The 27027-nt window shown below is 37.9% G+C and overlaps 1 protein-coding gene and 1 non-coding gene across 2 annotated transcripts in view; one reads left to right on the top strand and one right to left on the bottom strand.

Annotated features, from left to right (window-relative positions):
• The window catches only part of IL1RAPL1 (interleukin 1 receptor accessory protein like 1), a 1418929-nt gene that overhangs the window by 1259019 nt on the left and 132883 nt on the right, over positions 1-27027 (top strand). The window lies entirely within an intron of this gene.
• On the bottom strand, positions 25896-25968 carry TRNAC-GCA. Its single transcript has one exon. It is a non-coding gene; the product is annotated as a tRNA-Cys (tRNA).

Here is a 27027-nt window from a genome sequence, read left to right as displayed (position 1 = left end):
GATTGAACCCAGCCCCCTGCATTGGGAGCATGGAGTCTTAGCCACTGGTCCATGAGTGAAGTCCCCCCAAAATAGAAATCTTTTTCCCTTCTTTTTCTCCCCTGTTTACTTTTTCTCATGTATCATATAGCATTGGATACTCTCCTAGTCAGTGTACATTGTACACATACATGTGTGTTTCCTGACTTGAAGTTTAAAACCCTCCAGTTAGCTTTGGGCCAATTCTGAGAAGCCCACAGAGCTTATATTAGTATTGCTTTAAAACCTTGCTGTTAAAACCTATAAAAACAGAGTGAACTTTAGAAATGGAGTGAATATGCTATTTTGTTCTGTTGCACTAAGTCCATTAAGCAGAGAGACTAGCCTCTGTGGGAAACATAAGGAACCACATGAGATATGCCTTTACTTCAGATTGGATACACATCTTCATTTTTCCTAGTTAACACTTGGGCTTCTCCTGGATACATTAGGCTTTTTGTACCATACCAACAGTATACACGTAGACTCTCATGTATTGGGGTGTATTCAGTTAGAGTTAGGTGACAAACTTAATGCAGTTGTGAGGAGAGAAAACTTGATATGGCTGCAAGGGGGAGTGGGGATCTGCCCAACTTGACCTGTGACTTTTGATAAAGGGACACAACCAAACAAAGAATGCTCAGCAGAGAGCTGGGAAAATAAATGTCTTGACTCCATGCTGTCCCACTCTTCTGCTGGCGCTTCCCATTGGTCATACCCAAACTAAAGCTGAAGTCATCTTCTAGCAGGTAAAGAAAGGTAAAGAAAGGCAGGTAAAGAAAGTTGGAAAAGTAGAGCAGTAAATGGGGGTGGGGGTGGGGGAGGGAAAAACTAGCATTCTTGTAAATGCCTTTCATGTCTAAACCTTCTTATCTGGAATGTGTGTGTGTGTGTGTGTGTATGTGCAGGCTCAGTCGTGTCCAACTCTTTGCGACCCCATTGACTGTAGTCTGCCAGGTTCCTCTGTCCATGGGATTCTCCAGGAAAGAGAATTGGAGTGGTTTGCCATTTCCTCCTCCAGGGGATCTTCCCAACCCAGTGATCAAACCCATGTTTCCTGTGCCTCCTGCTTTGGCAGGTGGATTCTTTATCACAGAGCCATCTGAGCTTCCCTAATATCAATAACAAAAGCTATTATTTAGCTCAAATTTGCCATATTCCAGTTTCTATAGTAAACATTCTGTAGGCACTATTTAAAATCTAAGTACTATTTTTCTTCTCATTTTACCTACAAAGAGTGTATAAACTACAGAGTTTATTTTTCAAGAACTTAAATGCAAGTAAATATAAGTCAGGTCTTGAACCTAAGTAGGGCTCTAAAACTCATGCTTTTCATTAACTTTTATGTAGTCTCTGTTTGGTACCCCAGTTGCATTCTCAGTCAGCTGAGAATGGTTTTCTCAGCTGGTTTTCTCTGTTGGAATTCTTGAATTCTTAGACTGCATTGGACAATCCCTTCCTTTATTTTTTTTATTTTTTATTTTATTTTTTTTTTTGAGTACTCCCACAAGGTTTATTTGTAAGTCTATGAATTCTTTTTTTTTTTTTTTTATTTTTTTTAATTTTTTTATTAGTTGGAGGCTAATTACTTCACAACATTTCAAAGTTTTATTGAAGTATAGTTGATGAACAATCTCTTTAACATATAAGGTTGAAACTATAGAGCTCCATATTGTCACTTAATTGTGACAACATTAATGAGAAAACCATAAAGCTTTTCTCTTTTGTAGGAGGATGATATAACATACAGAAGTTTGGGGAGAAGACTAAAGAAACCCAGTAGTATCCACAGATCTAAGCACTTAGCAGTTAAAATGATGAATGGGTGACCTTCTAGAAATTGAAAAAACCCTTACCTCTTATTCGTGCAGACAAATAGTAATGTAACCAACCTGATATTGCCCCATTAGTAATCAATTATTTCTCTCTGAGTCAGGTACCATAGAGAATGGATTTCAAAGTCACATCCTTACTTAGAACATTAGTTTATTTTCCCCAGGTTACTTACAAAACACCACTTTTTTATGACAAATTTTGATCATGACACAACCCATGTCATTAGCATGGCATTTAAGAGTCTAGTTTCAAGCTCTTTCTATTCAAATGGCTAGGACTAGAGCTATATAGAAAATTAATTTAACTTTTTAATATGTGAAACTATTTTCTGCAGCAATAATGGCTTTCTTTTCAAAAGGGAAAGTTTTGTTATCTGAAGACACTCATTTTTCTGAACTAGAATGGACATAATCCTATACCTTAGACATTTTATTGTTAGCACTCTAGCTTTCTATTGAATTAGACTGAAAGATAGGTTGGCTCTCAACGGGACTTCATTTTCTGATGAGAGCAAGTTGACATTGATCTGAATTATCTTGTATGCTTGTTGAATACGCCATCCAAGCTTCCGGCATTGTGTGTGTGTGTAACATATAAGTATCAGAGTGAGGGGAAATTTGCCTTAGTTATCTTCCAAATCCTAGCTTACAATTATTCATATAGAAGCCAAAAAATGAAGTCTAAGATTTCAGTTTTCTTATATTTATTATTCTTATATTTAGCATCATTTAGAATAACAATCTGGATAGTTACTCTCATGTCTTACTTATTATTTTGTTTGAAATCATGTGAACATGACTGTCAAGAAAATGCATTGAATTATTACTGCCTCTAAATAAATTCAGATTAAAACACATGTGGTCAGTATTTGCAGAAAATTATCGCATGTAGCAAGCATGTAAATATTGTAATGTTAAAGAACTAGTAGAATTAATTAACAGTGGAGGTTTATCATGTGTAAATCAAAGAAGATCAAGAAATTATTGACAGTAGAGAAATGTATATATCTGTAATTTATATAAAAGACTTGAAATTTTTCAAACTTCTTTTGTCTTCATGTTTAAAATATTTTTTTTTCTTTTTATGTCTGCATCATTATCATTTAGATATTCTGAAAGTTAATCTGGTAAAAATCTTCTTCCTGAATAGAATTTCCTGTTAATTTATTGTGTTATAAATCAGAACTTACATTATTGAAAATGAGATGGACTACTCATTATTTATTCCACATATATTTTTTCAGTACCAACAATGTGCCCAACATTTTACTGGACAGTGGGAAGACAAAAATTAGATTTTATTCAACTTGGCAGCTTCCATAGTGTCTAAAACATTGTTTTAGAAGGTACTGGTGTTCTGTAAATATTTGTTGAAAGAATGAAGACAAGGTCCTTGACTCTGGGGAATTACACACGCAGATAATGACAATGTTGTACTACAGGAGAAGGATAGTTCTGATACTTACAGAGCTCAGAACTTCTGGAGAAGGAATGGGAAGTTTCCATGAAGGGGAGAGATTATGACTTAACATTTAAAAGATGGGTAGGAATTTGTTATGTGGATATGGTAATAGGAGATAGTGTGGTCAAAGGCACAGCTTTGGAAAGAATTAAGTATGCATTTTTAATATTTATTTATTTGCTACACTGGGCCTTAGTGCAGCATGTGGGATCTGGTACCCTGACCAGGGGTGGAATCCGGGCTCCCTGCATTGGGAGTATGGAGTCTTAGCCACTGGACCAACAGGGAAATGCTTAAGTGAGCATTTTTGAAAAAAGAAGTACAGACAAGTTTGGCTGGACAAAGTCCCATAATAAAGGGAACAAACTTGGAAAGGTTGTTGATGTTTTCAGATGCAAGCTGAGAAGGTTGAACTTTATTTGGGAGTCACTGGAGGCTTTTGAACATATGCATGGTAAGATTGAACCACTTTTCATGAAGATGAATCTAGCTGCAGTGTACACGATGAGTTGTCACAACAGGAGATGAAAATGGGGAAATCCACTATGAGATGAATGTCATTGTTCAGGTGGAAAGTAATAATAGTCTGAGTGACCAAACAGTGTTCCTATATTTGAGACCGATTTTGTTCCTCCAAAGTGCTTCAGACTGTTTTGAAGAGATTTCAAGAAGTTTCAAGTGTGAAGCAACCTGTGTTACTCTAAAATAGAAACATACTGTGTAAAGCTACTCCATTTACTCACTTCTTGAGGATATCAGGCATTCTAAAATGTGCAAAACACTGGACACAGTTATAAATCTGAACTTTTTGAGAGTCTCCTTTGGAGACTATCTTAGACCCTCACCAAGCATCTGTTTAAACTTCTAAATACAATTTAATGAACCATATTACATCAATTACTATAATATATGAGATTAGAAAAAACTAATCAGAAGGTGGCTATAAGCTATCAAGAAGCACAGACCATTCTGTGTAGGCAGAGAAACACCGGAATAAATTCTGATGCTATTAGTGTTCAGTTTCAGTTCAGTTCAGTTCAGTCTCCTTCCCTGGTGGCTCAGATAGTAAAGCGTCTGCCTACAATGCGGGAGACCAGGGTTCAATCCTTGGGTCGGGAAGATCTCCTGGAGAAGGAAATGACGACCCACTCCAGTATTCTTGCCTGAAAAATTCCATGGACAGAGAAACCTGGTAGGCTACAGTCCATGGGGTCGCAAAGAGTCGGACACAACTGAGCCACTTCACTTCACTTCACTTCAGTCTCTCAGTCGTGTCTGACTCTTTGTGACCCCACGGACTGCAGCACGCCAGGCCTCCCTGTCCATCACCAACTCCTTAAGCTTGTTCAAACTCATGTCCATTGAGTCAGTGATGCCATCCAACCATCTCATCCTCTGTCGTCCCCTTCTCCTCCTGCCCTCAATCTTTCCCAGCATCAGGATCTTTTCAAATGAGTCAGCTCTCTGCATCAGGTGGCCAAAGTATTGGAGTTTCAGCTTCAGCATCAGTCCTTCCAATGAATATTCAGGACTGATTTCCTTTAGGATGGACTGGTTTGATCTCCTTGCAGTCCAAGGGACTCTCAAGAGTCTTCTCCAACACCACAGTTCAAAAGCATCAATTCTTCTGTGCTCAGCTTTCTTTATAGTCCAACTCTCACATGCATACATGACTACTGGAAAAACCATAGCTTTCACTAGATGGATCTTTGTTGGCAAAGTAATGTCTCTGCTTTTTAATATGCCGTCTAGGTTGGTCATAGCTTTTCTTCCAAGAAGCAAGCGTCTTTTAATTTCATGGCTGGAGCCCAATAAAAATAAATTCTCTCACTGTTTCCATTGTTTCCCTATCTATTTGCCATGAAGTGATGGGACCGGATGCCATGATCTTAGTTTTCTGAGTGTTGAATTTTAAGCCAACTTTTTCACTCTCCTTTTTCACTTTCATCAAGAGGCTCTTTAGTTCTTCTTTGCTTTCTGCCATAAAGGTGGGTTCATCTGTGTATCTGAGGTTGTTGATATTTTTCCCAGCAATCTTGATTCCTGCTTGTATTAGTGTACTTTGGTAAATAATATTCAGAGTGATACTAGTTATCACAGAGTACTTAAAATGTTTATCACAAGTTCTTTTTAAGAAAGCTAGAATATTCTCTTTGAGGAAACTGAAGTTGTATATCTTGTTTTCACTTCATAACCAAAACCAATGTCTTGAAGAGCGAAAATTGAAGTTGGAGAGGCAAATAAGACTGTCTATAAAATCACCACTTTTTAAAAGGTCCGAGTCTTAAAAACACATTCCAGCCTCCTGGAAAATATATTTCCAACATAGAACTTAAAATAAAACAATGATGGATGTTGAGGTGTTGTGACTCCATATTCATGGAAGCATTGTTTCTCCATGCAAATGCCTTAATGTATCATTTGAATTTAAAAATTAAGGAATTTTATTTCATTCACCATCATTTAATTTCCCTTATTTGATTTTTTTTTCCCTCTGAAGAACAGCTGCTCTAAAGTCAATATTTCTCCCATGGTGATAGCTGCATGCATGCATGCTAAGTCACTTCAGTCGTGTCCAACTCTTTGTGACTCTATGGCCCATAGCCTGCCAGGATCCTCTGTCCATAGGACTCTTCAGGCAAGAATATTGGAGTGGGTTGCCATGCCCTTCTCCAGGGGATCTTCCTGACTCAGGGATTGAACCCAGGTCTCTTAAGTCTCCTGTATTAGTTGGCAGAGGTTCTTTAACACTAGTGCCACCTAGTCCTACTCAAAATTTTGATATTGGTAAAATTTGTTGTGCAAGGGTGTGTGAGTGTGTGTGTGTATGTGTGTATGTACTCAGCCTTCCTTCTTTTCTCACTTCCGCAGATAACCAATATCCTTATGACTTTCATCAGTTCTCAAACCTTAAAATACATACGTATCACCAGAAGCAATTCTGAAAAATATGTATTCCTGGTCATACACTCCCTGGAGATTCAGATTCCATAGTGTGGGAAACCTGAGACTCTGCATTTTTAAAACTGCAGCTCTGTTTGTTTGTTTGTTTGTTTATTACCGTGTTGGATGCTGCATGGGCTTTTCTCTACTTGTGGCGAGTAGCAGCTACTCTCTAGTTGCGGTGTGCTGGCATCTCGTTGTGGTGCCATCTCTTGTTGCGGAGCACCGTCTATGGAGATCACAGGCTTCAGTAGTTGTGGCTCCCTGGCTGTAGAGCTCAGGCTCAATAGTTGTGGTGGCTTAGTTGCTCCATGGCATGTGGGATCTTCCCGGATCAAGGATAGAACCTGTGTCTCCTGCATTGGCAAGTGGATTCTTTACCACTAACCCACCAGGGAAGCCTGGGGACGCTACATTCTGATCAGCCCCTCTAGGTAATTCTGAGGCAGGGGTAACTTAAGTTTTCTGTAAGTGGCTACAACTTAAGACCTCTGTCTCTTTTCTTTTGTTGGGTGTCATGGTCCTGATTTTCAATAGCTACTATCAATTGCTTAGGGCTTCCCTGGTGGCTCAGTGGTAGAGAACCTGCCTGCTAATGCAGGAGACCCCAGTTCAATCCCTGGGTTGGGAAGCTCCCCTGGAGAAGAAGATTGCAACCCACTCCAGTATTCTTGCCTGGAGAATCCCATGGACAGAGGACCCTCTTGGGCTACAGTCCATGGGATTGCAAGAGTCGGAGACAACTGGATGACTAAGCACATCAGTTATTAAATTCATTTAATGAGTAAAGTCAAGCAGTGTAGATAGCCAGGAAATCTCTACGGAGTCAGAAAAATGATGTTCCCATATAGAGTCCGATCATTATTAGCATCACCCCACCTTGAGAACTGCAGTTTTACACTGTCAATCCCTAGATGTTTTATAGCAAGTTAAATGATCTGATTTATACTAGGTGCTGAGATGTTTCCAAAAACAGATCACTTCCAAGGGTAGTTCCTTTTATGCATTTAATTACATTTGGGTTCCAATCCAATTCAAAACCATGTCTACAAAGGTTGGCATTTAGTCAGCCAAACACTTGAACGCTTCTTTGTTCCTAAGGAAGAAAGTACAAGACTAATTTCTGTTCAGGTAATTGCAGGTGCAGGTTATGTTTGCAGTCTTGAAAAAGGAAGTGTCTCAGTGAAGTAAAATTAAATGAGAGGGTTAAGCACATGACCTGGAAAGGATATTTGAATCAGTTGTGATTTTCTGTCCTGGTTTAGAATTCATCTTTCCTTTGAGGTGGGATCACATTACCAGTTGTGTCCTCTTAACAGGAGCAAGTTGGGTACTGGAGGAAGACAAAAGATAGAAAAAACTAGCCAATTGCAGTTGGCTTTTAAAGATCTATACAATAAAGGGATAAATAAAAACACATTATGAAGAAAATAATGGAATGCTTCCCCATCCACTAAAGACAATGACACTCCATCTTTAGGTCTCCTTTTAAACAGTTTGCTTTAGAATGAACTTTCTCAGCTTCAATTTCAGCTGTCATTTTGTTGTCAGAAAATATATCCAAATTATTCAATCTGATAAAGAAGTGTCTCTGGGGAATATCAGCATTACTAAGACAAGTAACTGGAGACCCTCTTGCCTTCAGTGTGGAGACCATGAGCACCTTTGTCCTTCTAACAAGCTCCCAGAAGTTACTGATGCTGCTTGTCCATGGGCCACACTTGGAGAAGCACAGATTTAACATGTACTGCATACTCCTAGTAAATATACTATGCAGTGCATAATTAATTTTTCTTTATATGCATAATCATTGAGCTGTACTTGAGATATTGAATATGGAGGAAGAATTTATTCCTCAAGATTGTACTGAGAACCTACTGTATACCAAGTACTATTCTAGGCATTGGGAAATACGTCTCTTCATAATAGACAAAAGTGGTGCTTATGCTCAAGTGGGAGAAGATAGACAATAATAAGTAAGCATGTAACATATCAGGGGATGATATATGCTATTAACAAAAGTGAGAGAGAGTGTGAGGCTAGAGAGGGAACAGTAGGCGAGAGTAAAGTGACCATCGAAGGTCTCTCTGAAGAGGTAATATTTGACTAAGGATTTGCAAGCAGTGAGAGCAGCAAATGCAGACTTGATGCACGTTATGGTCAGAACCTGAAGTCAAGCCAGGCAGAGTTCAAATCCCTAGTCTGTAAAATGGGGGATAATAGCAACTCTCCCCATAGTATCATTATGAAAATTATTTATTTTTTTAATTTATTGAAGTACAGTTGCTTTACAATGTTGTGTTAGTTTCTACTGTTCTGCAAAGTAAATCAGCTGTATGTATACATATATCCCCTTTTTTGGGTTTCCTTCCCATTTAGGTCCCCACAGAACACTGGGTAGAGTTCCCTTTGCTACACAGTAGATTCTAATTAGTTATCTATTTTAGATATACCACTATAATAACATAGTATATTAAAGTCATTCAAATAGTGCATAGTGTACAGTATTATATGTGAGGTAGATTCACTATGAGGATAATGAAGCTAAAAGTTCAGTCCCCTCACTCATATGTACCTCTTCTGAGGCCCTCTATTAAATTTTCTATATGAAATGTCATATTCTTTCTTTTAAAAAAAATACCTAAAAAAAATACCCTAAATTGTATGAGCCCCAGACCTTACATAACCTGAACCTGGTCCTGATCTTAGCTACCATTTGTTGATCTCTGGGATAAATGATTCCAGACAAAGGCAACAAGATGTGCAAAGGCCCAGAGGCCAGAAGAAGACATTGTAACTGGAGGAAAGTCCCTGAGAGACGAAGAGAGTGAGTGCAGAGGTGAGTCACAGGTGACCAGGGGTAGATCATGGGCTGAGGGATATGGGAAGACACTGGAGGTTTTGAGAATAGGGGAGATATGAATTGATTCGTCTTTTAATAGGCCACTCTGACTAATGTTTAGAAAATAGATAATTGGGTGGGATAGGATTAGAAGCTGAAGTTCCATGAAGAGGCAACAAATTAGGAAGGAGATAATGGTGCCCAAAGCTAAGATGAAAGTGGTGGGTGTTTATTGTTTCTGAATATATTTTGATAATGGAACAAACAGGATTTGCTGACAGAATGTGTATGTGAAAGAGCTGTTACTGAAGATTGGAAAGTTTGTATCTGATTATGTGACTGAGAATCAGGATTGGACATGTATGTGAAATGGAAATCAGGTGTTTGCTGTGAGATGCCCATTTTATCTGTAAGATTAAGACTTTTTCATTCCAGGATATATTTTATTTATATATATATATATATATACATATATATATATATATCTCCTTGATGGACATTTTTCAGAATCACTGAAATTAAATTACTTTATAGTCATATGCATGTTATAAAATTCTATCCAGAATGTACCATATAGGCTCTTTGGAGCTATAGCACAGATGATTTTATGGCAAATTAATTTTTGAAATAGGATGGAAGTAGCTTTCTCCTAATAAAGCCTATACTACATATATCATTATCTGTTGACTTTTTAGGAGCATCTAAAACATTCTTTATTACTTTTCCATCTAACACAGCATTTTAAGTCCATCTTAGCATCTTCAACACATTCTATTTTGTTTGGATTTAGTTCTTACACCTTGCACAGGCTTTAAGTTTTTCCATGGGTATGAGATTTTTAAAGATACTTCATAGTATCTTTTAAAGATACTATGTCTGAAAGAGCTAAGTTTATTTTTATTTAAGAAAATACTTATTAAATGATATGATCATTGATCCCAGAGTTCAAGCATTAGCTGTTCTCTACACAGAGAAATATCCATTGAGTTTCTTTTCTTTTTCTTTAATTAAAAATACTAAATATGTCAAACTTGTAAAAGATAAAAAGAAGGATTTAAAGAATAGGCTTATATTTTCTCATTTCTCTTGGCCTTTATCAATTTACCCTCCATAGCACTATCATGAGTCCTTCCCTTTTATTCCCATGATATGGAAGATTTCAATTTAAAATATCTTATCTACCTAGATAATACTATCCATATTATTAAAAATATTTTCTTCTGCTAGACACTAAGGCCCTGGGGAGAAAGTTCATGTTCACTCATCTTCAATAATCTACTTCCTGCCTCTGCGCTTGACCACTGTTCTGTGCTGTGCTTATTCGCTCATTCGTGTCCAACTCTTTGCCACCCCACACCTTCTTGACCACAGTAGGTGCTAAAGCTGTTACATGAATAAAATTTTTAGTTATTTGTGTTGAGGATGCGCTCTTTGTAGCATTTTATTTTTGTCTAAAGGAGACCTCATATCCATAAGGCAGTGACTACCAAACAGCTTAAGAATGGGTGGTGTGTTAAAGGCATGTGACTTCAAATTCCAAGTCCATCCATTTTTAGTTTTATTAATTTGTCTGAACTTTATTTCTGAAATGGAATTAATAGTGTTTGTCCTACTTCACAGTGTTGTATTCAGAATTGAGTAAAATACTATATATAAAAACACAATCTAGAAACTACCAAAAATTGTATCTGGACCTATCTAATCTGGAAGAAATTTTATTGACAGTGTCTAATCCTTATTCTGAGAATAATGTACTTTGCTATAGTTTCCAAACATTGTGCATAGCAGTGGCAAAATGGACTTTCAAAAACTGCATTTTCCTTAATATAATTTACAAAGGTTCAATCATTTAAATTCAACTCCCATTACAATATGAGTATTTTAAGGCTAAATTAGCTGTCTTTTGAGATTCATATGTGGAAAATAATCCAGTACAGGAAGGCTTACTGAAAAAGTCCTCTGACATTTGATTTTGAATTTGACATTTCAATTCAATTATTCTGAACTTAGGGTTTGTTAAACCAGTGAATAAATTTGAGGGATAAAATATCTCTGTACCTTTGCATATCATTCATAACTTCTTACACATTAGCCAGAATTAGAAAAAGAAATAATCATCTACCCTACCTTAAACTGAAATGGAATAGTTGACACATTTAAACAATAATGATGAGAATAAGTGACACTGATAAAAGTTTCACTGAGTCATTATGAAGCCCATCATAGCTCTATTGGGTGATCATATGCAAATTTCCCTATAATTCAATACGTTATCCTAATTATGGGCTTCCTAGTTGACTCAGTGGTAAAGGATCCACCGGCCAATGCAGGAGACTCAAGAGATGGGGGTTCAATCCCTGAGTCAGGAAGATCCCCTGGAGGAGGAAATGGCAACCCACTCCAGTATTCTTGCCTGGGAAATCCCATGGATAGAGGAGCCTGGCGGGCTGCAGTCCATGGGTCTCAAAGAGTCAGACACAACTTAGCGACTAAACAACATCCTAATTATACTAATATTTCAAATAATATTTATTCTTTAAATATATTTTCTTATTTTCCCATCCTTCAACAAGTATTGATTCACCATTAACCAACTTGCAGACTCTTTGAAGAGATAGTTGAATGGAGCTGACCCAATTAATACAGATTCTAAAGAGCAGAATCTGGGAGCTCCTTATGTCCATATCTCTACTTCTCAAGTAGCAGAGAGACTAAATCATGTTCCTGGAAGTGGGCCTGAGAGCCATGGAAGAATGGAATAAGATATAATGCTTCTAAATTAGAATTCATGAGAAAAGTTAGAGACAGTGTCTCTGGAGACTGAGGACCCTGTTGCTTTTATTCACTATTGTAATTTCCATGGGTAGTACGTGAAACATAAATATTTATTGGCTTGCAAAATGCTGTTGTTCAATTGTGTTTGTACATGCTCCTGCTAAGATGTCATGTGAGCAAACCAGATGCAATGAGTAGACTAAGGAAAGGAAGAACAAACTGCTGAAAACAAAAAGGTGAATAAGGTGTGGTTCTTGCCCTCCAATTCTAGGCAATTAATCTCCCGTGGAACTCAGCTTGAAGAAGGCAGCACTTAGATTTTCTGGAAGAGAAGAGTCTCAAAGGATGCATAGAAACTGGCCAGAAGACAAAAAAAAAAAGGAATGAAATCCTAGGAAGAAGCAAAAGGATGTGCAAAATCTTTGGGCTGTACAAAATTACAGGTTGTTTGGAAGATGTCTTACAATTTAATATGAATGTGATAACAAATGACAGGAGGAAACTAGACATGAATCAGATTATGAAGCATCTTCAACACTGTGCGAAGGAATTTGGAGTTTGTTAAGACTAAGCCTCAAATAGTTCTAGTTTAAGTATGACCCAAATATTTTACCCTTTTTAGAGGGAAATTTAGTTTTGTAGTAAAAGTATTAAACTGACCTAAAGGAGCATACTTTTAAGTCATGAAAGTGGAGAGCCTTTAGTTCTAAGGAAGAAAGAAAGTATATACTTTGTCAGAAGCAGTGATAAAACAGTCACCTCTCCCCTCCCTTTCCAACATTATCTACTTAAAAATCTTTCATCTCAGCCTTCAGGGATATTAGGTTCCAATATATGTACCCTCTAGTTTTATTTTATAAGAGTATTAATAACCTCCTGTGTATTTCTGATTATGATTAATATACATAAAGGATTAAATTTATGGTAGTTCACAGTTTTAGTCATTGTTCATATAGTTGTTTTTTTTTTTTTTTATCATGTTGTCAATCTGTAGAACCACTGATGACATTATCAGGAGCCAGCATCACAACTCAGAGGGTATGTGAACCTAAAGTAGCAGAAGAAGATATAAGACATGGTCATGAGACAAAAAGAAATGATTCTGTTTCTCTTAGATTCTTTGCAAGGACTGAGAAAACATCATATTCTAGGTATATTTGGTAGGAATAATTTAATGTGTGCCATTGAGAAGAATGGGATTATAAAGGATGAAATGAAGCCATACTCTATCTGCCTTGCAAATAAAATACCTATATTATCTCTGCACTCCAGAATATCTTGCATCCTTATATAAAGGAAGACAGTTAACAAGTAATTATTTCTTTCCTACCTATCATATCCAAGCCATCAAATACAAGCCCTGTTTTCAGTTTGAAGAAAGAAGGAATAGTCCCCTACTAAACTTGAGGATGTGAGTAGGCAACTAGAGGTAAAAAAGGAGAGTTGGAAAGAGAAAGCTTTATGAACATCCATGACTTTCTACTACAAAGGAAATTGAACATTTCATGAATAAAAGCAAATATCTCTTGTTAGGCAGCATATGATCAAATCAAAGGAGTAGCAAATATCACCTGCCATTGACTGACTGGTAAAAGGAAAATGTGCTCATGTAGGTCAGGACTCACTTCTCCATGCCTCACAAGCTCTCCCACCCTACTCTTATTTCTTCAGCAAATACCCACTGTCACTTTTTTGGCAAGCAAGTGTGCACACATGTGTGCATACACAAGCTTACACAGGCACATTGTTACATATCACATTTCCTTCTAGATCTGTTTATTGTTTAAAGTCCTGCCTGGATTCTTCCTTAATGAGTATCTGTTGGCTTTGATGTTCACTGTCGGGGGTAAAGGATTTTTACAAATGTTTGATGCATGCTGCTCAAACCTGTGACATTGAACAAGATGTTATTCATTGATAAATGGTGGGGGAGAAGCTCAAAGATTAATAAATGCTGTCATGGTTGCTGATGGAATAGGATACAAAAAAAAAAAAAACTACCCCCTATTGCCCTCTTGCTAGTTTAAAGTACAAATATAGAGAAAAAAACAATATGTATATTTAAGGTACTTGGTCTAATAAAATTCTCCTCAGATATACAGTAATCATTCTATTGGTATAGACTTAAAAAATTCAACCCCATAAATTCTTCCAGAATTACCTTATATGATGAGATAAAAATATAAAGTTCAGAATATATAGATGCATATATATATGCCCACATACATACACATGTATGTGATAAAATGGATGATAAATAGATATTAATGGATGATAAATAGGTAGGTAGATAGTCTTCATTCTTCCTTGCTGAATTAAAGAGGCAGAAAATGAAAATAATTTTATTTATATGGTGGTCAGATTTTCATCATATTTAGTAAGGGGCTTGAGAAATGCTGGGCTGGATGAAGCATAACCTGGAATGAAGATTGCCAGGAGAAATACCAATAACCTCAGATATGCAGATGACACCACCCTTATGGCAGAAAGTGAAGAGGAACTAAAGAACCTCTTGATGAAAGTAAAAGAGGAGAGTTAAAAAGTTGGCTCAAAATTCAACACTCAGAAAACTAAGATCATGGCATCTGGTCCCATCACTTCATGGCAAATAGATGGGGAAACAGTGGAAACAGTGGCTGACTTTATTTTTTTGGGCTCCAAAATCACTGCAGATGGTGACTGCAGCTATGAAATTAAAAGATGCTTACTCCTTGGAAGGAAAGTTATGACCAACCTAGACAGCATATTAAAAAGCAGAGACCTTACTTTGTCAACAAAGGTACGTCTGGTCAAGGCTATGGTTTTTCCAGTGGTCATGTATGGATGTGAGAGTTGGACTGTGAAGAAATCTGAGCGCCAGAGAACTGATGCTTTTGAACTGTGGTGTTGGAGAAGACTCTTGAGAGTCCCTTGGACTGCAAGGAGATCAAACCAGTCCATCCTAAAGGAGATCAGTCCTGGGTGGTCGTTGGAAGGACTGATGCTGAAGCTGAAACTTTGGCCAATACTTTGGCCACCTGATGCAGAGAGCTGACTCATTTGAAAAGACCCTGATGTTGGAAAAGATGGAAGGCAGGAGGAGAAGGAGATGACAGAGTATGAGATGGTTGGATTGTATCACCAACTCAATGGACATGAGTCTGGGTGATGGACAGGGAGGCCTGGCATGCTGTGGTTCATGGGGTCACAAAGCATCGGACACAACTGAGCGACTGAACTGAACTGAACTGATCTATTTTTATTTTTAGATCCTGGTTATTCTGACCCACACTTAGGTTCTCAGCTGTGGAGCTGAAGGTTGCCTAAGTGGTCTTACAGTATCACACCTTCTTATATGAATCCCCTATAGTGCATTTTCCCAGGATGTCCTCAAACACTTCCCAGAGATTTTAGGGACAATGTTCCACTCTGAACACTTTTAAATTTAGAAACTTATTTAAAATCTGCCTCTGGGACAATTGTGTTTATTCTCCTTGGAGCTCACCTTAGGAATTGTACTTATTTCTGAGTTGACAAATATAAATTTTGTCAGTTGAGAGAAGTCCCACTAGGAATAGCTGGCTGGAGTGTTAGGAACAATTCTAAGATATTTCTCATCAGGGAGGGCCGCTGTGATCTATTAGTGATGCCTGCCATGGCAGGGTATAGGACTGGCTAGTTTTGGATTGAATCTAATGCTTCTTCCCCACAAAATTCCCTCAAGTATGTGTCTAGAGCAGTCATTCCTTTTAAGGAATATCTTTTACCTACATCTGAAATCTAGCTGCCTCACAATTCATGGTGCACATCCTTTCTAGCCTCCCAACAAGGTAAAACTAGTTCTATGACTGGCCTTCTAATTAGATTGGTGCAAACGTAATTGCAGCTTCAGATCATGAATTTTAAATCATTATAATTAGGCTCAAATACATCTTTATTAATCACACTAGGAACCATTACAATCAACACATTTTTGCCAATAAGAAATAAGGTGGTTTATTCCTGTAGTGTAAAAATCCATGCTTTAAGATTCGATGAACTCTTAGAAGCATTTTCTGCCTCCTGCTGGCTATGGGAGCATTTTCTCTGCAAAAAGTTGTCGAGATGCTTGAAGTGGTAGTCGGTTGGTGAGCGGTCAGGTGAATATGGTGGGTGAGGCAAAACTTCATAGCCCAATTTGTTCAACTTTTGAAGCATTTGTTATGTGACATGTGGTGGGGCATTGTCGTAGAGAAGAATTGGGCCCTCTGTTGACCAATGCCAGCTGCAGGCATTACAGTTTTCAGTGCATCTCATCGATTTGCTGAGCATACTTCTCAGAGGTAATGGTTTCACTGGGATTCAGAAGGCTGTAGTGGATCAGACCAGCAGCAGACCACCTAACAGTGACCATGACCTTTTTTTCTGGTGCAAGTTTGGCTTTTGGGAGTGCTTTGGAGCTTCTTCTCAGTCCCACCACTGAGCTGGTCATCACCAGTTGTTGCATAAAATCCACTTTTCAAGGCACATCACAATCCAATCGAGAAATTGTTCATTCTTGTCGTGTAGAATAAGAGAAGATGACACTTCAAAACGATGGCTTTTTGATTTTCAGTCAGCTCATGAGGCACCCACTTATCAAGCTTTTTCACCTTTCCAGTTGGTTTCAAATGCCAAACGACCATAGGATTGTCAACACTGAGTTCTTCAGCAGTTTCTCATGTAATTATAAGAGGACCAGCTTCGATGATCCTCTCAGTTGGTCATTGTCAACCTCCCATGGCTGGCCACTACACTCCTCATGTTCAAGACTCTCATCTCCTTTGTAAAACTTCTTGAACGACCACTGCACTGTATGTTCATTAGCAGTTCCTGGGCCAAATGTGTTGTTGATGTTGTAAGTTGTCTCCACTGCTTTGCAACACATTTTGAACTTGAATAAGAAAATTGCTCCAATTTGCTTTTTGTCTAACATAATTTCTGTAGCCTCCAGTACAATAAACAGCAAGTAATGTCATTAGCAAAAAAAAGAAAAAAAAAACATAAAGCAAGAAGTGTGCATTAAAATGATGTATGACATAACCACATTTATTTAAGAAGGTATTCCAATATCAAACAGCAAAGTTCAACAGTGTGAAACTGCAATTACTTTTGCACCAACCTAATAGTCATTCCCCTCACCCATAAAGCACAGAGCTGTTTCTGTACTTGTAGAAGTTCCCCAGGAAAACCTTTCTTTCAGGGTCACAAGTGAAGCTTGAACACTTCTTAAAAGTTCCTCTGAGTTCATATCTATATGCAATTCAGTGTGCTAAAAACAAAACATCATCTTGTCATTTGACTACTAAGATAGCTTGCCATAACCATCAAAAATGTGCTTAAAATTGCTTTTTTTCTTTTTTACTCTGCTCTTAAAGGGCATTGCTGATCAGCTACATATTCTGTTTCTACCTTGAAGATTTTGTATCCTTATATGTCTGTATGGACATAGCTAAGCGTATATTGATGACTCTAGTAGTGAGTGTAAAAGCACAGTTGACACGAAAACTGCTTACACGTGTTAAATCCAGCTCTGGAAATATCACAGCACAGCCCCTCACCCCTGCCCCCTGCCAAGAGGGTGGGAAACCAGCATGAATTTTTTGTTTGTATTTCTATTGGGATGATGTACTTTTAAGAACTAGTGAGACAAGGTGGAATGTTATCACCTTTAGTTCTGCTCAAGTCTGGAATCCAGGTGCCCTCATGTAATGGACTTCTGGAATAGCCTTGCATCAACCAATAAAAGATCAAATGACATACTTTGAATTGCAAGCCTATCAGTGCAAAATGATCCAGTTGCAAATATCCTCTGTTTATGCTGCATTACTCGTTAAGTAAAACCGTGTAGACGTTATGGTGGACTTCCATTCATATTTTATTTTTGATGTACTGGTATGTTTAGGATTTTATCTTTCCATTGTATATGCTGGGTTATCTTACATAAACAACATATATAAAACTGTTCACGTTTCCTGTTGTGACAGCTGCACAAAGTCCATGTCTTCAAGCCGTATACAAAGCAGCAAACAATAACAAAACACAGATCTGTTTTGACACTAATATGGATTTCATGCTTGTTCACAGCCCCTTGGCCAAACATTCAAAAACATTGTAGTACCCAGTAAATAACAATCCAGAAGCAAAATCCAGAGACTGTATCTATTATTTCAGATCAAAAATTATGAGATACAAGAATGTACAATACCAGATACGGTCGTTATCTACATTTTGCACTTTATTCTGTATCCTGGTCTTAGGATTAAAGTACTTTGCTCCCCAAATTAAAAATGTGACTAAAGGTGCAATCAGAGGCTTCTTTAGAGGGTTCTGTTACATTTAAAACAAAAGCATTGCTGTTTTGCCACCAGTCATCTTGATTTCTTGTCAGCTTACTATGCTAGGCACCTTTTCCTGCATTGTTACAAGACCTAGGTTGTGTAAGTCTTAAGAATGACCCTATTAGGTAGATTATATTATTGCTGCATGTCACAGGTGAAAATAAAGAGGCTCAGAGAGGTTTAGTAACATGCTGGAGATTCCAAAATAGTAGTAGTATGGTCAGGATTTGAATCTGGAAAGTATGGCTCCACAACCCACAGTAACCAACATATCATACAGTCTGGTATGTACAATATAATAAACTTGAAGGGTTGAGTAAGGTACTTAAGTTTGTTGAGTCTCTACTCTATACCAAGAATTATGACAGTCAACATCAATTATCTTAATCCTCACAACAGCCCCTGTTAGGAACCAGCATTGCTTTCTTTTGTAAGTACAACTTGAAAGATAAACCAAATAGGCAATAAAATTAAAAAAGTGAAAATGACCTTAGTCACACATCTGGTAAGGGAAAAAAGCTGGATGTAAACTCCTATCCACTTACATCTGAACGAAAAAGTTCTTTCAGCTTTCACATCACCTCTATTCTAAAACGAAGTCTCACCTTAATAAAGTTGTCGACTATGTTTTCTTATCTCTTTTCTCATCTTCATTATCTTTCTATATTGAAGTCCAAGAAACTGAATGAACTTGGATGAAACAGAACCTACCCCTGTGTTTAAATATCTGCAAGCCACATTGAAGTCATTTTAGAGTCATCTCATGTTAACTTTTTCTTGGAAATGGAGTGGCATTGTTAGTGTTTTGAAAGGTGGCAAATATAACTGCATATTATATCATAAGAATAGACAATTATAAAAAATATACGATGAAGTACCTTTACACGAGCTGTAATTGCAGCTGGTAATTAAACTGAAGTGTTTCATTTTCCCAGTCAGCTCATCAGTGACACCAGAAAATAAACAATTTGAAAGTGAAATCCTTAGGGGCAGACAATTGTAATTAATTGCATTTTCCAAGGGAAAAAAAAGCATCACTAAAGCCCGTTTCGGGTGACCTCTTGAGCAACATACACAGTGATTTACGCTGTGAGCAGGAGTGTGGGGTTCAGAACCAGACCTGATTTAATTTGAATATTCATGAAGTCTCCAGCATGATTTATACTTCAAATCTATCTCCATTGTCAAATTTATCGTCCCTTAGGTGCAAAAAGAAAGCAGATTTATATTCTGAATAATTCACATTGCACAATGAGACGATCAGCATGGAAAGACTTTACCATGGTGAAAATGCATAAAGTGAGGCTGCTATTCATTTGTTCCAACTTGGAATCTCCTCAAGTATCAAGAGCATTGTCTTTGAGATGCTTGGGAGCCGAAACAAAAATATTTATACGTATAAATGTAGGTCCGTATCTCATAGCCCAATTGAATTAGAATCATAAAATTCAGGCAGTCTGGTTTCATTTGCACAGAAAGCGACATTTGGGATTTGAGCACATCTTTTTGGCCATTCAGATCACAGGGAACAAATTACTGTGACTTTAACTCTGATTTGTGCTGCTTGCTTTGGGACCTGACCTGGGCTTTCTTCAGTATAATTTCACATAATTTAATCAAGAGCTCTAGCACCTCACTTCTCTTCTGTTATTTATGTTGTGAACATGGTCTTTCAGACACAGAGAGGCATGGATACAGAGCTCAACTCACTCAATCAGTTAGCTTTTCCCATGTAACAAAGAACCCTACAACTTAGTGGCTTAAAATAGTAGCTATTTATTTAGCTCATAATCCTGTAGGAAGGCAATTGGGGCTGGGTTCTACTAGGTGGTTCTTTTGGTCTAGGCCAGACCCACCTGACCTGAGCTAAGGTTCACATATGTGTCTGGAAGGAACTGTCAGGTTGGGTGGGGTAGGGTGGCCTAGGGAGGCTCTTGCTGGTATTGCCTATCTCTGCTCCATGTGGTCTTCTACTTTTTAGCAGGCTGACCCGAACTTTGTCAGATAGTGGTGTGGCCAGGATCCCTAGATCATTAAAGGAGGCTGAGTCCAAAAACGCATGCACTTTTCAAGTCTCTGCTGTTGTCCCATTGGCCTCATGGCCAAGCCCACAGACAGAGTAAAGGTTGCTACCAAAAACTAAGTATACTGAGAGGCATGGACAGATTGGAAGCTATTACAACAGCTTGCCATGCACCAATATAAGAAACTATGGGCTAGTTTCTTAATCCTTCATTCCCAATTTCAGCATCATCTCATAGGGTTGCTGGTGGGATTAAAATGAACTAATATAAGTAAATTTGATGGGTAGACTGCCTGGTGCATGGAAGGTACTTAATAAAAGAAGGATGCTTGTCTCTTTAAGAAATCAATGTAGTCTCATTTATTAGTTACACAATGCAAATGTTTTAAATATGAGAGCAAACTGTTAGTGACATGTCATACCACTCATCTCTGTTTAGAATTTAGTTGAGAGGCTAGCATCTCCTTCTTCCTTGACAATCTCATGTCAATCTCTACTGAAGCTATGCATTAAATTGGAGGATAAGCTTCTGCAAAGCAGTATATTCCTGAACCTAATGTGTAGCACAGGGAACTCTTATTTAATGCTCTGTGGTGACCTAAATGGAAAGGAAATCCAAAAAAGAGAAGATGTATGTGTACAAGTAGCCGATTCACTTTGCTCTACCATAGACACTAACACAACATTGCAAAGCAACTATGCTCCAATAAAAATTAACTTAAAAAAACAAGGCTAGAAATTATTAATACTAATGTATGATAAACTCCAAGCTTGTTATACACTGTGAATAAAAGGAAAGACTCAAAAATAAAGAAGTATATTCATAAAATAGTATGTGAATGCATGCATGGATATAAACTGTATTTCCATGAAAACAGAACATTTATGAGCCATTTATTTAGCTTCTCTCTTTTTTTTTTTTTTTGCAACCTACCAATCAGGCAAAATTAGACCAAAACAATCCATGCCTTGCATTGGGAGTCATGGGGTAGAAGAGGCAGACCATAAAGGTTCCAAGTTTTCAAAGTGTTGACCATGGCCATGGAAGCTGTTAAGGCATTTTAAAGTTAGCTTGACATTGTAAGCAAATAATCAAAAGAGCCCTTAAATTGAACTCAACTTTGGCCTGATTGTCTTTAAAACCTGGCTCCGATATTAATGCACGGATGTTCACATCTTTAATTTGGAACTAGGCCACCAACACAATAGAGTAGATGAGCTTCTGTAATTTTCAAGTGCACCCATCCTTTTTCCCATTGATCTGTGGATAATAGATCATTGTATTGGCATCACTGCAGCATTCAAATATAGTCTGCATAATTCAGAACTCATCAGTAAATGTATCACTGAAGTACCTTGACCTGAAGATCGTATAAATGAAAATCATTAAAAAAATCAAAATAGTTCACTGTACTTGTCATATTTACTCTGTGAAATGCACAAGTTGTTTATTTGACCAAAATACACTTCTCATACATCTATTATTTCCTAGGTCATTGACATAGTGCAGAGCATATCAGGTTTCTTTCAGTGTGCGAAGCCATCTTATCTGTATCTCTTGGATCTTTTAGGATTGAAGGAACCTTTCTGATCTTTGCTGACTTTTTAAACAAAAAGTAAAAGAGCATTTGGTCAGCATGAGCTGAGGCAAAGAGCTGAGTTTATATACTTGACAGTGCTTTGCTATTGACTGTTTCGACAGTGGGAGAGTGAAAGAATTTGAAGACTTCTTTGGGATCGTATGTTTATAGGGGAAAAACCAAAGAACTACTTTTTTTTTCCCAAAGAACTACTTTTTAATATAATATTGTGCATATCTAAATATCCTTTTCTATTATTCCAACAATAATTTAACATATATATTTTTTAAAATTTTTGATTAATCTGTTTCACTGAGTCAGTGCTAGAAACCAAAATGATTGGCTGTCTCATCTCAGAGCTTTCTGAGATGAAAAGATTTTAATTTTATTTTTGTAGTTGAATGAATCACTTCTAACCAGATACAGGATTCCAGGTAGTAACTACTTGTATTTCTTATTACAACCTGATTAACTCAAAAGAATGAAAAATCTGAAAAATGACCACTTGTGAAATCTGTTCAAGGGGCTTAACAGAAACATTAATAGGGTAATTATTGATTTGTCAACATTTATTAAGAAGCAAAGTTTTAAGACAAAACTATTCATGAATTTGCTGAGATTCTATCTTAAAATACTACATGAACACCACAAGATTTTCTGAGGTGTTTCCTATATTAATTTGATTATTGGTGACCAGTCACCATCTCTATGGCAAAACAGTCTTTCCCCAAACATACAGTGATTTAAAAGCAATCAATTTAAGGGAAAATGTAGAATGATAGTGCTTTACAAAGTGTGCACATCTAATCAGAGAAGATCAAGCATATAGGAAATAAAATGGCAATTACTTTTATTTGCTAGTTACAAATCATGACAAATGCCATTCTGAAAGTAAGATTCAAAAGTTAGATCTATTTGTGTGGACAGTATATGTGCTTTATTATATTGTCATATTTTGCTTTATAATCAAAAGTCTGTTTATATACTAGATAGTTGGCTTATGCAAAAATATCTTTAGTTATCAAAAAAAAAAAACTAAGAATATAAGGATGCCAAAATTTGTGCTTTTGGTTTTATTCCTGTGATTGTATTTGATTATCTTCTTACAAGTTGCACCTCTGATAACCATTCCACTGAACTAGTATTTATTGAGCAATTATTTAGTTTATAGTCTCTGTGCTAGAACACAGTGATACAGAGATGAATAAAGCATGATTCCTGTCCTAACAGGAGATGGACATATACACAGCAACTGAAATATGTCCTTTAAAAGCCATGCAAGCAGTATATATTGGGTTATTCAAAACAGTCGAGGGTATGATTCTTCCAGGGTGGGAGAAATGGGAGAAGGTGACGGTGGAGCTGAGAATACAGGGAAGTATATCAAAGGTCCCCAAGGCCATCCCTAGTTTCTATGGTTCACTAGACAGATTCATAGGACTTCGCATATAGTTGTTTCCACGGCTGTGATTTATTATGGCGAGAGGATACAAAACAAGAACAGCAAAGAGAAAGGGGACGTGGGGTGAATCCCAGAGGAAACCGGACACAATGTTCCAAGAGTCCTCTCCCAGGCAAGTCACACAGGATGCACATAATTCTTCCAACCAGGAATTGTGACAACACAGGTGAAATGTTGTCTGTCAGGGAAGCTCATTAGAGACACAGCATCCAGGGATTGTATCGAGGGTTGGTCACATAAGCACCCTCTGCCTGGCACATCAAAATGCCAGACTCCCAGAAGGAAAGCATGCTCAGATGCTCAGCGGGAAGCATGTTGTTTGCACACCATTTAGGCACAGTGAGCCATACTTATCAGGGAATGATGGGAACTCTCCCAAGATCTATGTTCCCGCAGGCGGGTGGAGAGCTAACCTTGAAATCCAGCCTTTCTAAAGGGAAGCAGGCTCAGTCCTGGTAGGTTAGCTCTTTTCTGCACAGGACCTGTCCAGACAGTTGGTGGAGAAATGATTTCAGGCTGAGGAAACATCAAGAAAGGACTCAGAGGTATGAAAAATGATTCAGAATATTTCCTTCAGCAAGATGTTAAAGTCTAAATACCGTTGGAGCTGCTCAAAATGTAAAACCCACACTCCTTAGGCCCTGAGGTCATCCCAGAGTCCCTAAACAGGCATCATCTTATAGAGAGGAATAAAGCAGTGATTGTGTTCATTCAAAACATTTTGCCTCCTTTGTCTACATCATTCATATTGGGATGTATTTCTAGTTTGGAATATCTTGCTATTTGTCTTGGTTCAGTGTTTTGGGTTTTTTCATAGTGTGTAGAGTTTCTGACCATCACACATTTGAACTTTTATAGTTCAAAGATCTTTCTTACAGTACAGTGGAGAGTGTAATGTTGTCCTTGGTGAGGAATATGTACTATCAGAGATGACACTTCAGAACAGAGCACATTTATAAAAGTGATCAACACAAAATGTTATTTTTATCACTAGTACTTACTGCATTAACTGTAAACTGTGGAATTGTGCTCTTTTTCCCAGCCAGATGAAGACATGCTTCAGTGTCTATCAGATCCTATACTTGTACAATCAAAAGCTGAACCATCCCTCTATTTCACTAAAAGAGAAATGAAAACTATTAAGCTCATAAATATTTCACTACAGATTGCTATGTATTAGCTGCTCACTGTTGAATGCAGCTGCTGCGAAATGCTGATAATTCTCTACTGAGGGCTTGAGGACAACCTCTATTTCAATAAATATTATGATTCGTACTGATTTATGAGTTCCATGCTTTCCCTGACAGGCAAGATGGAATATGTTAGCCTTATTAATGCAATTGGTATAATGTACTCAAAGAACTAGGCCTCAATTTTAGAGATTTAGCTGCTTGGGTATGTTACCATTAAAAACATGCATGGGCCTTAGTGGTATAGAAACACATATCTTATAAAACACTGTACAAATAATATCTCTGGTTTAGTTCAGAAATATATTAGAAAAAATATATTGTTTATCTTTCATTTTGTTAAACTTAGAAAATTTTGAAGGAATTCCAAAACTTAAAAAAGGCATAAAAACAAGTTTCTTATCTTTTTTGTTCTCTTCTTTATGGAAGATAAATTAGGACTCTGAAAGAAATGTGTGTGTGTCCTATTGCTGGTTTAACAAATTACCACAAACTTAGTAGCTTAAGGGCTTCCCAAGTGGCGCTAGTGGTAAAGAACCTGCCTGCCAATGCAGGAGACATAAGAGAGACAGGTTTGATCCCTGGGTCAGGAAGATCCCCTGGAGGAGGGAATGGCAACCCACTCCAGTATTCTTACCTGGAGAATTCCATAGACAGAGGAGCCTGGAAGCAACCCCAATATATTATCTTACAGTTGTGAAGTCAGAAGTCCAAAATGGGCTTTACAGGGCTACAACCAAGGTGTGGGCATGGCTATGTTCCTTTCTGGAAGCTTGAAGGAAAAATCTGTTTCCACCTTTCTCAGCTTCTAGAAGCTACCTGCATTCCTTGACTTGTGACCCCGTTCTCCATCTCCAAAGCCAGCAGCATAGCACCTTCAAAGTTCTCTCACTCTCACCTTTGTTTCCATTGTCACATCTTTTCTGACTCTGATACTTTTTAAGAAAGATTCTTATCATCAACAATGGGCCTACCTAGAGAAACCAAGGTTATCTCCCCATCTCAAGAATCACATCAGCAAATTCCATTTTGCCATGTAAGGTGTCATAGTCCCAGGTTCTGGAGATTAAAATGTGGACATTTGGGGACTTCTCTGGAGGTCCAGTGGTTAAGACACTGTGCTTCTAATACAGGGGATGCAGTTTGGATCCCTGGCTGGGGAACTACAGTCCCACACACTGCATGATGTGGCCCAAAAGAAAAATAAATGTGGACATTTTGGGGAAGTCCTTATTCTGTCCGTAACAACCCCCGTATCTCTATTTTGTATAATCATAAACACTATAAAAGTGATACTGAAAGTGAAGTCACTCAGTCGTGTCTGACTCTTTGCGACCCCATGGACTGTAGTCCACCAGGCTCCTCTGTCCATGGAATTTTCCAGGCAACAGTACTGGAGTGGGTTGTCATTTCCTTCTCCAGGGGATCTTCCCAACCCAGGGTTCGAACCTGGGTCTCCTGCATTGCAGGCAGATGCTTTACCATCTGAGCCACCAGGAAAGCCAAGCACTATAAATTATTCAAAGCCAATTAATAGTATTCAACCAAATTTGGGCCATTCAGTAAGTATTGACTGAGCACCTCCTACTTGCCTTGTAATATTCTGGATGCTGAGGAAACAGCAGGTAGCCAAATAAAATGTATTCTCAGGGAGATTACATTCTAGAAGGAGAAATAGATAAATTGATATTTGAAATACTCTGAATATTTGGTACTATGAAGAAAAGTAATTCAGAGTTAGATGGGAGAGTGTGATAGTATATGTATTATAACTACTGCTCATTTACCATTGAATGTGGTCAGTGATGACCTCTCTGAAGGTGCAATCTAACAAGTTGAACAGTGCCCCCCCCCAAAAGATATAGTGTGTTAGTCACTCAGTCTTGTCCAATTCTTTGTGACCCCATGGACTGTAGCCTGCCAAGCCCTTCTCCAGGGGATCTTCCTGACCCCGGGATCAGACCTGAATCTCCTGCACTGCAGGTAGAGTCTTAACCTTCTGAGCCACCAGGGAAGCTCCCCAAAAGATATATCCAAGTCCAAACCCCTGGTATTTGTGAATGTGACCTTATGTGGAAATAGTTTCTTAGCAGATATAATTAAAGATGTTGAGATTATTCTTGTTTCAGAGTGGGCCTCAATTCCAGTGATGGGTGTGCTTAAAAGAGACAGAACAGGAGATGACACAATGATGAGGGTCATTTAAAGACAGGGGCAGAGACTGGAGTGACCCATCTACAAGCCACGCATCACCAAGGATTCCTGGCATTGCCAGAAGCTAGGAGAGGGGCAGGGAAGGGATTCTGCCACTCAGCCTTCAAAAGAAACTAACCCTGCTGACACCTCGATTCTGGACTTCTGGCCTCAAGAATTGTGAGAGAATACATTTCTGTAGTTCTAAGCCACCCAGTTTGTGATCATTTCTTACAGTAGCCTTAGGAAACAGACTGTCTCTGCTTGAACTTAGACCTGTTTGGAATGAGCAAACAAGTCATACAGATGTTTGAAGGAACAGCGATATAGACAGAGTACATGGAAGTGGGAGCAACTTTGTACTAT

The sequence above is a fragment of the Cervus elaphus genome, chromosome X (assembly GCF_910594005.1).
Source record: "Cervus elaphus chromosome X, mCerEla1.1, whole genome shotgun sequence".
Lineage (NCBI taxonomy): Eukaryota > Metazoa > Chordata > Mammalia > Artiodactyla > Cervidae > Cervus > Cervus elaphus.
Note: the sequence above shows the minus strand (reverse complement) of the source record. Positions and strands in the feature narration are given on the sequence as shown.